This window comes from Sorex fumeus, unplaced genomic scaffold (assembly GCF_029834395.1).
Source record: "Sorex fumeus unplaced genomic scaffold, SorFum_2.1 ptg000128l, whole genome shotgun sequence".
NCBI classification, from domain to species: domain Eukaryota; kingdom Metazoa; phylum Chordata; class Mammalia; order Eulipotyphla; family Soricidae; genus Sorex; species Sorex fumeus.
The window spans coordinates 27404690-27416812 of NW_026606185.1; the positions used below are offsets into that span (position 1 = coordinate 27404690).

At 42.1% G+C, this 12123-nt stretch overlaps 1 protein-coding gene across 7 annotated transcripts in view; it reads right to left on the bottom strand.

Annotated features, from left to right (window-relative positions):
- OSBPL1A (oxysterol binding protein like 1A) overlaps positions 1-12123 on the bottom strand; it is a 207209-nt gene that overhangs the window by 73467 nt on the left and 121619 nt on the right. The window lies entirely within an intron of this gene.

Consider the following 12123-nt stretch of genomic DNA (forward strand, 5'->3'; position numbering starts at 1 on the left):
GCAACTATTTAGAAATATGAATGCCATGAGGCTGGAACCTCCAAATGCCCAAAGCCTAACCAGCAGAGACGCACAAGGAAACAAACACCAACACAAAGTATTGATGACGACAATGGAAGACACTCATGGAGAGGCCAGAGTTAAGTTTCCAACCAGAGATGATATTTGAGCTGTAATGATGAAGAAATAAGAATCTGAGGCAGGAAAGAGATGATTGGTTTTATTTTCTTTAATTTTTATGAGTGAAACACCATGAGGTACAGTTGTAGACTTACAAATTTTTGTGCTTGGGTTTCAGTTATACAATGATCGAGTACCCATCCCACCACCAGTGCCCATTCTCCACCACCACTGATCCCAGTATCCCTCCCACTCCCCCATCCCCCAATCCCACCCTGCCTCTGTGGCAGGGCATTCCGTTTTGTTCTCTCTCTCCTTTTGGGTGCTGTGGTCTGCAAAAGAGGCACTGAGTGGCAATCATGTTTGGTTTATAGCCTACTAGGAAAGAGATGATTGGGTTTTAATAGTTGATGCTGGTGTTGCAATTTTTGTTAAAGAAACCATATTCTAGTGTGAGCCACCAGTCCACAGCAAACAAACACAAGATTTGAAAGAACAAAGAGTGTGTTCAAGAATATCTGGCATAGCCTATTCCCCCTGGTGGCTTGGTGGCCGCCATCTTCCAGTGGCCATTGGGCAGTCAGGTTTGGCCCCACAGTCGAGACATGCGGGGCCTCACGGGATGGGGGTGGAGCCGGCCCTTTCCTCCCTGCACCAATGAGACCCCGAGTCGCCGCCCACCAACGGCCTCCCTGGCTCCTGATCAAGCTGCTTAATGGATGATCCCAGACACTCATGAACAAATATCGGAACCCAGGAGGTTTTGGCAGAAATTCCTCCAGATTTAATTGTTAAAATTTCAGAATCCCCAAATCCCGCAGCCACTACTGCAGCTGCACGACATCATATGTTATTCATAACCAGCAATAAAAAACAAATTGTCTATGGTTGCCTTTTTGGCAGATCTGAGTGTTGGGGTAAAATCCCAAATAATAATGGTGGGTCTGGTGTTGAAATATTTAATGTAATCAAAGTAGAGAGAGAATAATGTGGAAATCACCTGCCTTACAGGTAGGGAGAGGGTATGGGATGGGGGTATGCTGGGGTTTTTGATGGTGGAAAAAGGGCACTGGTGAAGGAACCGGTGTTTCATCATTGTATGACCAAGACTTAAACCCGAAAGCTTTGTAACTTCTCTCACAGTGATTCAATAAATAAATTTATAAAAAAAAAAAAAAGAATATCTGGCATAGCTGTAGCACTGTAGCACTGTCCTCCCGTTGTTCATTGATTTTCTTGAGCAGGCACCATTAACATCTCCATTGTGAGACTTATTGTTACTGTTTTTGGCTAAGGAAAAAAGTTATGGACCAGGCAGTGCCAGGGATCAAATCAGGGCTCCTAGTTGCAAAGCAGGTGCTCTGTTCCTTTGAGCTAAGTCACCAGCCCAGAGAGAAAACTCTAATTTGGGGCAGCACCAGATTTTGATTTAAATTGCAATACTAGGAAGGCACTGGATATCTTTTAGATGTAGTAAGTTTTAGACTTCACACATAACTGATGTGCTAGCATCCCATATAGTACTGTAACAAGAACCACACTGCTTAAAAGCCTAGTTTCAAAATCTTAGATACCAGCAGTCCAAAGTCCACCTCACCAGACCAAAAATCAAAGTGCTCCCAGGAACATCACCATTCCAGCAGGTGTGTGCTCCTTCCTCCTCAGCTGGCAGCCTGGGTTCCAAGCTCCTGGCTTCAACTTTACGTGGCCTTCTCTGCTCTTTCTCCTAGCGCCTTTCCCTTAAGAGGATACTTATGACTCATTTAGGCCCCACACGAATAACTCATGATATTACCTTATCAAAGTCTTTACTCATAGTGCTGCAGAGATTGACAGGGGGTAAGGCACTCGCCTTGCAGAGAGTTGGCCTGGTCTGATCCCTGGCACATCTATGGTTCCCCCATGCATCCCATGAGTGATCCCTTGAGTGCAGGGAGCAAGGAACAATCGCTGAGCATAGCCAGGCATGGCCCCAGACCAAAAACAAAAAAAATTGAACATCTTAGTAGCACAATGGGCTAAGTCCATATTGTGCACTTGGGAGGTTCAAGTCTGATCCCTGATACCATAGTCCCCCCTAATCCCTTACATGAATAGCTCCTGAGCACAGAGTTGAGAGTAAACCAAGTACTGCCATGTGTTCCCCTCAAAAGAAAAAAACTTAAAACTGTGTTCATTCCTCACATGAGAACAGCAAATACATATACCACAACGTGTATGGAAAGCTAGGAAGAGAGAACACCATAAGAATTTACTTGATGGTTGATGGTTGATGGCAGGACTGAGAAAAGCCAAAAGACATCTCAGCTCCGGGAAATGCTAGGGCACCATGGTGCACAGAGAGCCATTAAGTCAAAAAGTGAACCGGTTTTTGTGAGGAAGTATCTGACCCTTGCACAAAGGGTGAAAGATACTTGTTTACTAGAGCAATAAATGGAGAGCACTGAAACTTTTCATTTTCAGTAAAACTGCTTTTATTCCAAATCTTGTTGTCTCAGATCTAACCTAGAACCGGAGTTCAATCTTTACTCCCTGAGCACAAAACACGTGATTAGTAGTTGCTCCTGAGTAGAGACCAGGCCTTACTCCCTTTGGATTCCCAATTCCTGGTATAATGCAAGCAACACTAAGAATTGTCCACTTACATGGAAAATAAAATGAGTCCCTGTAAACACTAATCTGACATCACTTGATATACTTTGCACTATCTACTGAGTCCCCGATATCTGTACCTTCAAATTCAAACTCTCCAGTGGAATCTTGAAACAAGGTCCATGACAAGCAGCTCCTCAATGATCTTCGTAGCTTTATCCAACCACTTCCTCTCAGCACCCCATGCACTCACTCCGGCATCAGTCACTGCATATTTCAAGATGGTTTTGAAATATTTTCCTCTGTCTTCACATCTACTGACTTCTACATAACAATCATACTCTCCTCATCTTATCTATCTGGAGACCTTTTTGTAGCTGTGACAAAGAGGCAGTGTGCAAGCAATTTGGTAGTAATCCAACAAACCATCAATACAAAGAGCATGGTAGCCATTTTACCTAAATTGTAATAAATTTAATTTAAAAATAAAAAACAATGACAACCTCTGTTAAAGCAGGAAAACAAGGGAGTCAGCAGTGTAGATCTCTGGAATACCAGAGTGCCAGATAGAGGAACCTGTGAAAAGCAAAGGCCTGGCGGATAGCATGGTTGGCGAGTTCAAAACTGACACTGGGGTAGAGAGAGAGAGAGAGAGAGAGAGAGAGAGAGAGAGTGAGAACGAGCAGGACAGAGGCAGGTTTCAGGGAGGTGGCAGAGAGCCAGTTGTCAAAGTTTTGGCTCTTGTTCTAGCCAAGAAGCAAAGGCACTGAAATGTTCTGTAAGAGAATTGACTTGGACAGATTCGATTTTGAAATGAAGATTCTGGGGGGGCAGGGGTGCAGAGCGATAGACAGTAGGTAGTGCATTTGCCTTGCATCCAGCCGACCCAGGTTTGATCCACCAAAAATCAAAACAAAAATGAAATAATGACTCTGAAAGTTATATGCATAATGTTATTGCAAATAAGGGGGCAAGCAGAGAGCAGGGCTAATAAAAAATTTGAAATGATCCAGTAAAGGAGCCAGAGAGCTTAACATCTAAGTCCATACTTTGCAGGCAAGAGGTTCAGGTTCAATCCTTAACAGCCCCCCTGGGAAAAAAAAACAAAGAAAGGAACAAAAGAAGAAAGAAACGATCCAGGTGAAAGATGACAGCTGGGAGCTAGGGCCAGTACTATAGTGTCAGAGGAAAGAGGAGGGTCAGGTTCTGTTATGCTTTGAAGGTAGATCTGACAGAATCCACTGAGAATTGAATATGGATGAAAAAACAAAAATCATGAGTCTGTAATCAGAAAGTTTCAGACTTAGATTAAGCAACTAAAAAGATGGATCTTCTGTCAATTGGTAGATGACTAAAGAAGAAGCCAGCTTTTGCACAGAAGTCAAGAGTTATATTCACCTGAAGATTCTTTGACCCTATTAGATATTCAAGTGACAGTGCCAAAAAGATACCTGGATATAATTCTGGAATTGGAGGGATGAGAGGAAGAGGACTGAAGAAAAAGAAAAAAAATATGGTTTTATCAAAATACAGATAATATGTACAGGCACAGGCATAAATGAGGTCATGTAAGGTAAAGTTATTTAAGCAACTAAATCCTTACAAATGGCCCTATGATTTGGAAGAAGATGGGTGCTATTCACTAGTCCAATGGAGGCCCTTCAATTCTGCTTCCCCAGTAAGATCCCTGGGAATCTTGATCTGATCTTCAGGTTGCAATTTAAGCAAAAGGATCTAGGGGGTTAGTGTGAAGGGAAAAGAGGTTCAGGGACTAGAAAAACAGTAAATAGGGCTCTTTCCTTGTACACTGTCCACCCAGGTTAGATCATTGTCACCCCATATGGTCCCAGGAGCACTGCCAAGAATGACTTGAGCACAGGAGTCTGCACAGCAGAGTGTGACCCAAAACAGAAACAACAACAAAAAATGATATTTGCTGTCTGCACCCTGAAGCATGCTAATATCTAAAGGTGGAAGAGTGCAAGGTGAGGAGGAAGGGGAGAGAGGACTGGGAGCACGTGAGAGAAGGAGGTGGGCACTCTGAAGGAGGGTGTGGTGTTGGAACCCGGTGCCCACAAAAGCCTACCAGAAACAGTATTGGAAATGAAATGCTTACTTTTTTCAAATGGAAGCTAAAAAAATCAAATTAGAGTGATGTTCTAGAATCCAAATACAGGAAGCATTCTACAAAGGAGGAATCTACAACTTTACAACTTCAATTGCTGCAGAAATGTCAAGCACATTAACTGGAAAGAATCACTCAATTAGGGGACATAATGAATTATAATAATGACCAAGTGCAGAGCTACGGTAGCAAAATGGTGTGACATAAACAGAGGGTGTTCAACCAAGACTTAAAAAATAAATAAATAAGGTGATAGAGGATCAAAAGCATCTTTATAAAACATTTAAAACTTCTTTAAAATTTATTTTTTGTTGGGGTCAGGTGAAGAGGGTTGAGCCACACCCCGAGGTACACTGGGGATCATATGTGAAGTCAGTGACTAAAGCAGGGTCAGTTACGTGCATAGCAAGTGAACCTCAACCCTTTTCCTATCGCTCCAGTCTGCAAACAACATTTTCAAATGACAAGACAAGAGATGGGGATGAGTACTAACTGAAGTGCCAGAGTGTGGTTCAGTGGCAAACCAATGGCTTTGCAGGTGTAAGGGCACCAGTTCTGCCCCTGGCTCTGCCCCACATGCCACACGTGATCCGATGACACTGGCATCTGTCATCCCTCGCCAGTGTCACAACTAAGTGAGTACTCACAGGTGCACTGTGGCCAAGCGCATCCAGACACTGTGAAGTCTGTGACCTGCTGAGCACCCAACAAAGTGCGCAGGGTACCTGAGCACTGCCTACCTCTCGGGGGGGTAACAAAAAAAAAAAACCTTTTTAATCAAATAGTTACTTCTTATCTGGGAGAGAGAAGTAATGTCCTCGTGTAGGTCCACAGGGAGAGAATCCTGGGCACAAACGAAGGTGGCTGGCTTCTACTAGGGACATCATAACACAGCATAATGCAGAGAAGGCAGAGTATGGAGGCTTGAGCAGTGTCTCAGTCACATGAATATCATCATCAGATGGAACAGGATGGAGGAGAAGAGATTAGAAATTTTAGAGGAGGTAAGTGTGATACAAGTATGGAATATAGAGATTAGAACACCGTGGTAGGTTTGCTGGGCAGCAAAATTTTCCCTCCCCTCTCTTGGGCCTACAGAGGTTATAGGACATGCAGGTAGTGGAGGAAGCACGGCATACCCTCAGGCAAGCTGAGCCCGGGCACCAGAACAGGGAGAACACACATGGGATGAGGAGTAGTAAAAGTGGTGTATGTGCTGGTAAAAGACAGGAGCAAAGCAGACTGTGGATGAAGGAACCGAGGCAATGGCACAGAGAGTTACAGAGAAAGGTGATGCCTAGGGTGAGTGCTGGGGGGAAGGACATGGCAGGCTGCAGCTCAAGGTAACATTCATGGTGCCAGAACCATCTTCCAGAAAAGTGCTTGCCATAGAGGCAGGCTGGTGGGGGGGGGGGGGGGGGCAGGAGAGATAAGGGGGATATTGGTGGTGGGGAATGTACACTGGTGGAGGGATGGGCGTTAAAACAAAACAAAACAAAAAAAGAGAACTGTTTTCCAAGGAGTTGGTCTCATCCCCTAGACTGACTACACATATATCCCTTTGAGTTCAGGCACTAGGTTCAATTTATCTTGGTTATCACTGTACAGAATACGGCATTAAATAAATACAGGTAGCTAATGAAACCCTCTCAATACTAAAGACAGTATAAACTGCATGTGGTTTTACATGAAATATTTAAGAGACATTAACTCAGTCAATAAAATACACTTTGGAACACAGAAGAACAACCCCAAGTTTAGAGGAAAAATTCCATTCACCAGTGTCTATCTATAATACACAATGTCTTCTCATATTTATCAGAACCACTGAATAAAACACCAAAAAAGTTTGTTTTCAGTACTAGGGATCAAACCCGAGGCCTCACACATGTAAGGCAGTTCTCTACAGCTGAGCTAATTCTCAGACCCAGTACAGTTTTTTAAATAATAAACATAAAACAAGAAAGAACCTCTATCATTATTCAAAATTTTCTCCAGAAAGTTAACTATTTGATACAGTAATATTCTTCGATAAATCATATTCTATGGTACTCTATTCATTGTACTTGATTCTATTATATTCTGGTCAATAGAGAAAATATCAAAGTTAATAAAACTAAGTCTCTTCCCCTAAGGAAATGCAGTATTGTTGGGAAGATAAGGAAGAAATACACAAAGCTTTACAAGAAAAAGGGCAAAAATATGGCATTTTGATTTTCTGGGGGAAAGAAGGGTGACGAGAGGAAAGTAAGCACTAGAATTCAAAGGTTAGTGAGATCACCAAGTACTAGTCAGGCCCATGCTATAGAAAAAACACAGAAAACATCCTGATAAGGAATGTACAGTTCTCTCAAAAATAGATTGTAGAAAAGGGCTGGAGCAAAAGCACCGCAAGTGGGGAATTTCCTCTATTTTTATTCCTCTATTTTTGCCTTGCACGCCATCGACCCGGGTTCAATTCCCAGCATCCCATATGGTCCCCTGAGCACCACCAGGAGTAGTTATTCCTGAGTGTAGAGCCAGGAATAACCCCTGTGCATTGTTGGGTGTGACCAAAAAAGCAAAAAAAAAAAAAAAAAGAAAAGAAATAGATTGTAGAAAAAGAAAATTAGGCTGGGAATATAAAGAACCATGCGCAGTACCCTACTAAAGGGCCAAGATGAGTCTTCACCAACAGCAGTGACCACTACCATCAATTCTCTATCTGCAGAATGAAGTACCAGGAAGGATGTTGTTACTTCCCGCTCAACTATTACCTGTTGGGGTTACTGAACTAAACTTTATGGAATAAATGAGAACTTTTCCTGTTTTACTCTTTTCCATATAACAGCAAAGTTGCTATACTCCGACTTTCCATTTTGAAAGTTTTTACTTAAAAAGAATAAAAACCCACTCCTTGCAACTGCTGAGAAGTGCCAAAACCGGCCTCAATTTCTTGACATATCTATTGGTTTTGCCAGTCTACACTATTGGATTGCATGCATTATTCATGCACATTTTGACCAAAATAGCTTTAAGATTCCTTTCTTGAGAAGACGATCTCAACATGTTTCTAAAAAGGAAAATGAACAGACAGTAAGAAAAACAATACATCTGAAGCTATAATATTCAAAAGGAAGAAATTTTCATAAAACTGTGCTCATACTAGTATTATTTCAAAACTAATTCCTTAGTAGATTAGGTTCTTAGCTATGCACCTTTCACTTTCACCCATTCCCCAGGCTCCATTTTTTGGAAAGTCTTGTTTTGTTTTGCTTTTGCAATGCAGCCTTTATTTATTTAACTTGCAGTGGGGTGGGCCACACCTGGTGATACTCAGGGTTTACACCTGGCTCTGCACTCAGGGATCACTCATGGTGGTGCTCAGAGGTCGAGATGTGGTACCAGGATGGAACCAGGATTAGCTGCAAGGAATGTTCTGGGTTATGAGAGCGGGTACATAATCCCTCCTCGGGTCCCTGTGTCAAGGAGCGAAGCTGGTCAGAGACCAGCATGTCACAGTGCTGACCTTAGAGGTAGAAAACAGGGTCTCAGGGAATGCAGGCTTCTAGAAGCTAAAAACATTATGGAAACAGACTTTTCTTCTTGGGTCCCCTGGAGGTACAGTTAGCCCTGATTACACCTTGGCTTTAAGACCTTTCACCTCCACGACTGTAAGAGAGTAAGTTTTCAGGCAACTACATTTGTGATGATTTGTTAAAGAGCAACAAAAAACTTTCACAGGAACTTAAGTCAATTAAAAAATAATAATAATAATGTAATAAGGGTTCTACCCAGCAGTGCTGAGGTGAGCGGGAGGAATACTTCCAGTGATACCAGCCTGCCTGGTAGTGCTTAGGGGATGCGAGGCACACAGGCCTGGCAGCTTGGAGGGGGTGTGGGGCCTGAGGTCAAACCAGAGTCTCACACGTGCACAGCATGAGCTCTCTCCCTGGCCCTTGAGCCAATATTTTGAAAGACTTAGTGCTGAAAGCATAGGCAGGAGAAGAAATCAGCAAATTTTATTCAGAAGGCCTGAGGAGACAGGCATTAGAACAAATCAGGAGAGGAAGACCTTATTTATGGGATATATTTTCTTTTGTAACAGAAACAAAGGAGAAATGGCAGTCAATGTGTGAAGACTCAAGTGAGAAAAGGAAGCCCATTTCCTAGATGATGGCTTATGTAGCTGGATCATTTGACTCTCAATTTTAATTTTCATGCAGTTTGGTACATTGTGCCAAATGATCCACAAGATTTAGTAGGAATGGCCACAGAAAGACAACTTTGTTCAAGCAATTGCAACAAAACTGGGTAGGTCTTTCAGGGCCATCAGTAACAAATACCTGCCCCCACCCCCCCCTCCTCTTCATTTCCTAAATCCATGGCTGAAAATGCAGGTGAGTTCACCATGGCACTTAGAAGTTACCTCGGGATCTTTCCAACACAGCATTTGATAAAAGCAGGAGATACTGCAAACCAATCTGAATTGGCATTTGGCATTTGTCAATTCTGACACAGGGACTGTTTTTCTATCTCTTTTCCTCAAAGGAGGCAATCATGGAGATGAATATTAAAATACAACCAAGAAGCAGAAAAAATGACAGTAGCTGCAAAAGATCTACCCAAGTGAATAATTAAGGGAATTGTGCTAAATCATAGGACTATTATGCAACCTTTCAATAGAATGAACATCAATAAAAGTGGGAGAAAAAACCCACAAGTAAATGAAGAAAAAGAACGGGCTGGTATCATAGTAAGTTAGATGATGATGGGAATGATGTCCAAAATAAGTTGTCACATGAGAAAGCAAACTCCATGCCATACTCACCTCCCATAGCTGCCATGCTGACTTACACACCAGCCTACTCTATCCATTCTACCTATTCGCGATGAAATCTCCCAGGAGATGGACACCAAGCTGCTAAAATTTATGAAATCATTGATCCTCAAAGCTGAAACCTCTGGGAAACCTCAGGAGGAGGGTGGACTGAATACCCACCCAGCCGAAGCTCCAGCAGTCGCACCCACACCCCATCACTGCAGTCCACTCCAAGGGCTCCACTCCGCTGCTTCATGAAACTCTCTAGGGAGATGCTAATCTGCAAATAATTTCTGGTACCTGGTGCCCAAGCACACAATGCTGATGTTTTAAGAAGTTGGGGGTAGGCAGCCCCATGACAACTCCCATGCTTCCGGCAGCCATGCCCATCTCCATGTCAACCCACTGGCCCAGACCACAGATCCTAAAGTCTTGGAACCACGCAGGCAGCACACATAGCCATGGGGACACCTCCTAAATCAACAAATAGCTCAATACATCCTTAGATAAAGACTTAACAACCCTGAAATCTGATAGAACAATTTTCATATAAAATGATTTATTTAAACTTATTGATTTTAAAATTGGGGCTTTGTTATTTGAATCAATTTTATTTCTAACCGTTCTGGTTCTTTTCCACATTAAAATAAATTTTAAAAGAAAAAACAAACTCAGAAAAATGATACAATTACTTTCATTCATGATTCTAACAAAAGACTCAAACATGGACATGTGCCTATACATACAAATGCTTTAAAAAAGTCAACTTGGTACTATCAGTTGGTAACAAAAGTCAACTTGGTACCACACGATAACGAACCTGGAAGGAGGCATGAAATAACTGAGTCAAGAATAAAGGGGACACTATTCACACTTTTAGATTATTTAAAAGAGATTTTTACCAGCAAAAATTTTTAATTTTTTTAAAAGAAAGGACAAAAACTGATGAGCAGCTGGCGCCTGGGCTCTTGTACATCCACTGCATTGAATGTTATAATCCTTCTGTGGACATTCCTTTTTGGAGGCCCCACACAGAAGGAACACGAGGGATAATACTCCTGGACTTGGCGCAGGATAGAATTGAATGGATGTCAATAACGGAAATGTCATTCACCTTCCCTTCCCACCCACACTGATCATGTTAACAACAGCAATTACCCTGTAACTCATCCTGCCACTTCTAAATACTATCTTTTCTTTTTTTTCCAATATGAGTCACTTTCATAAGCAACATGTCTAATTGACAATATCATCCCTGTCATCATTTCTTTAATTAATCTAAAATCTGGCAGTTACAATTAGTTTTTCTTCTTTCCATTATTAAACTTCTCATGTTTCTAGTTTTTAATTTTACATAATGAATCTCCTTTCTACACCAGTCTACCAACATTATTTTCCTTTCCTATATGATCACTGTGGTACTGTCCTCCCATTGTTCGTCGATTTGTTCAAGCAGGGACCAGTAACATCTCCATTGTGAGACTTCTTGTTACTGTTTTTGGCATATCAAATACACCACGGGGAGCTTGCCAGACTCTGCCATGGTACTTTTCAGGCTCTCCAAGAGGGGCGGAGGAATCAAACCTGGGTTGGCTGCATGCAAGGCAAATGCCCTACCCTCTGTGCTATCGCTCCAGCCCATGAAATCATAATGCATATAAAATCTCAGTAGCAGGGCTGAATCTGTACAATGACTAGGTTACTTGCCTTGCAAACAGCCAACCTAGATTTGATCCCAGGCATCCAATATATCTCTTCAAATCCAGCAGGAGTAGTTCTTAGCAGAGTCAGGAATAAGCCCTGAACACACCTAGTGATACCTGCCCCCCGATATGATCATAACATTTTTTTAACTTCCTTCTCTTAATTATCTTCAGTTCTTTAGCTGCTTCTCTCACTGTGCTTCCTTTGCTCCCTATTGTGAATATGATTCTTTTACTCCACATGCACTAAGGTATCCCGCTTCTACGGTCAACTTTTGTAAATTAGTAATTAAATGCATGTATGCATCTACTATGTAAGTATTGTAAAATTTCCTTCTAATAAACAGCTAGCTATTTTTAGAGCCAGGGACAAGGCTCAGCGGTAGAACACTTGCTTTGCATGTGTGAGAGGTGTGGGTTCAATTCCCAGCACCATAGAAACAAACAAACAGAAAAAGGAACTAGTCATTCTCAGTCTCAGTGATCTCCACACAGTGCCTGGTCTAAGTTTCCGAGTTTCCTTCCTTTAGCATGGCCATACACCAACCTCGGAAATTCTCAATTAAATTCCTGAAAGGATGAAACTACTAATCGGTCCACCCACCTCTCCTGCAAGTCATTCTCAATTCTCCCCACACATCTCCCATCTTATAAACACCTAGAACACCAAGGCACCATCCTCAACACTATTTAAACATACGAACACATTTAATCTTCATTCACCGTTGGAAACAGAGACTAATTATCTCCATTAGGAGTCTGTGCAAACTGAGAATCAGAGC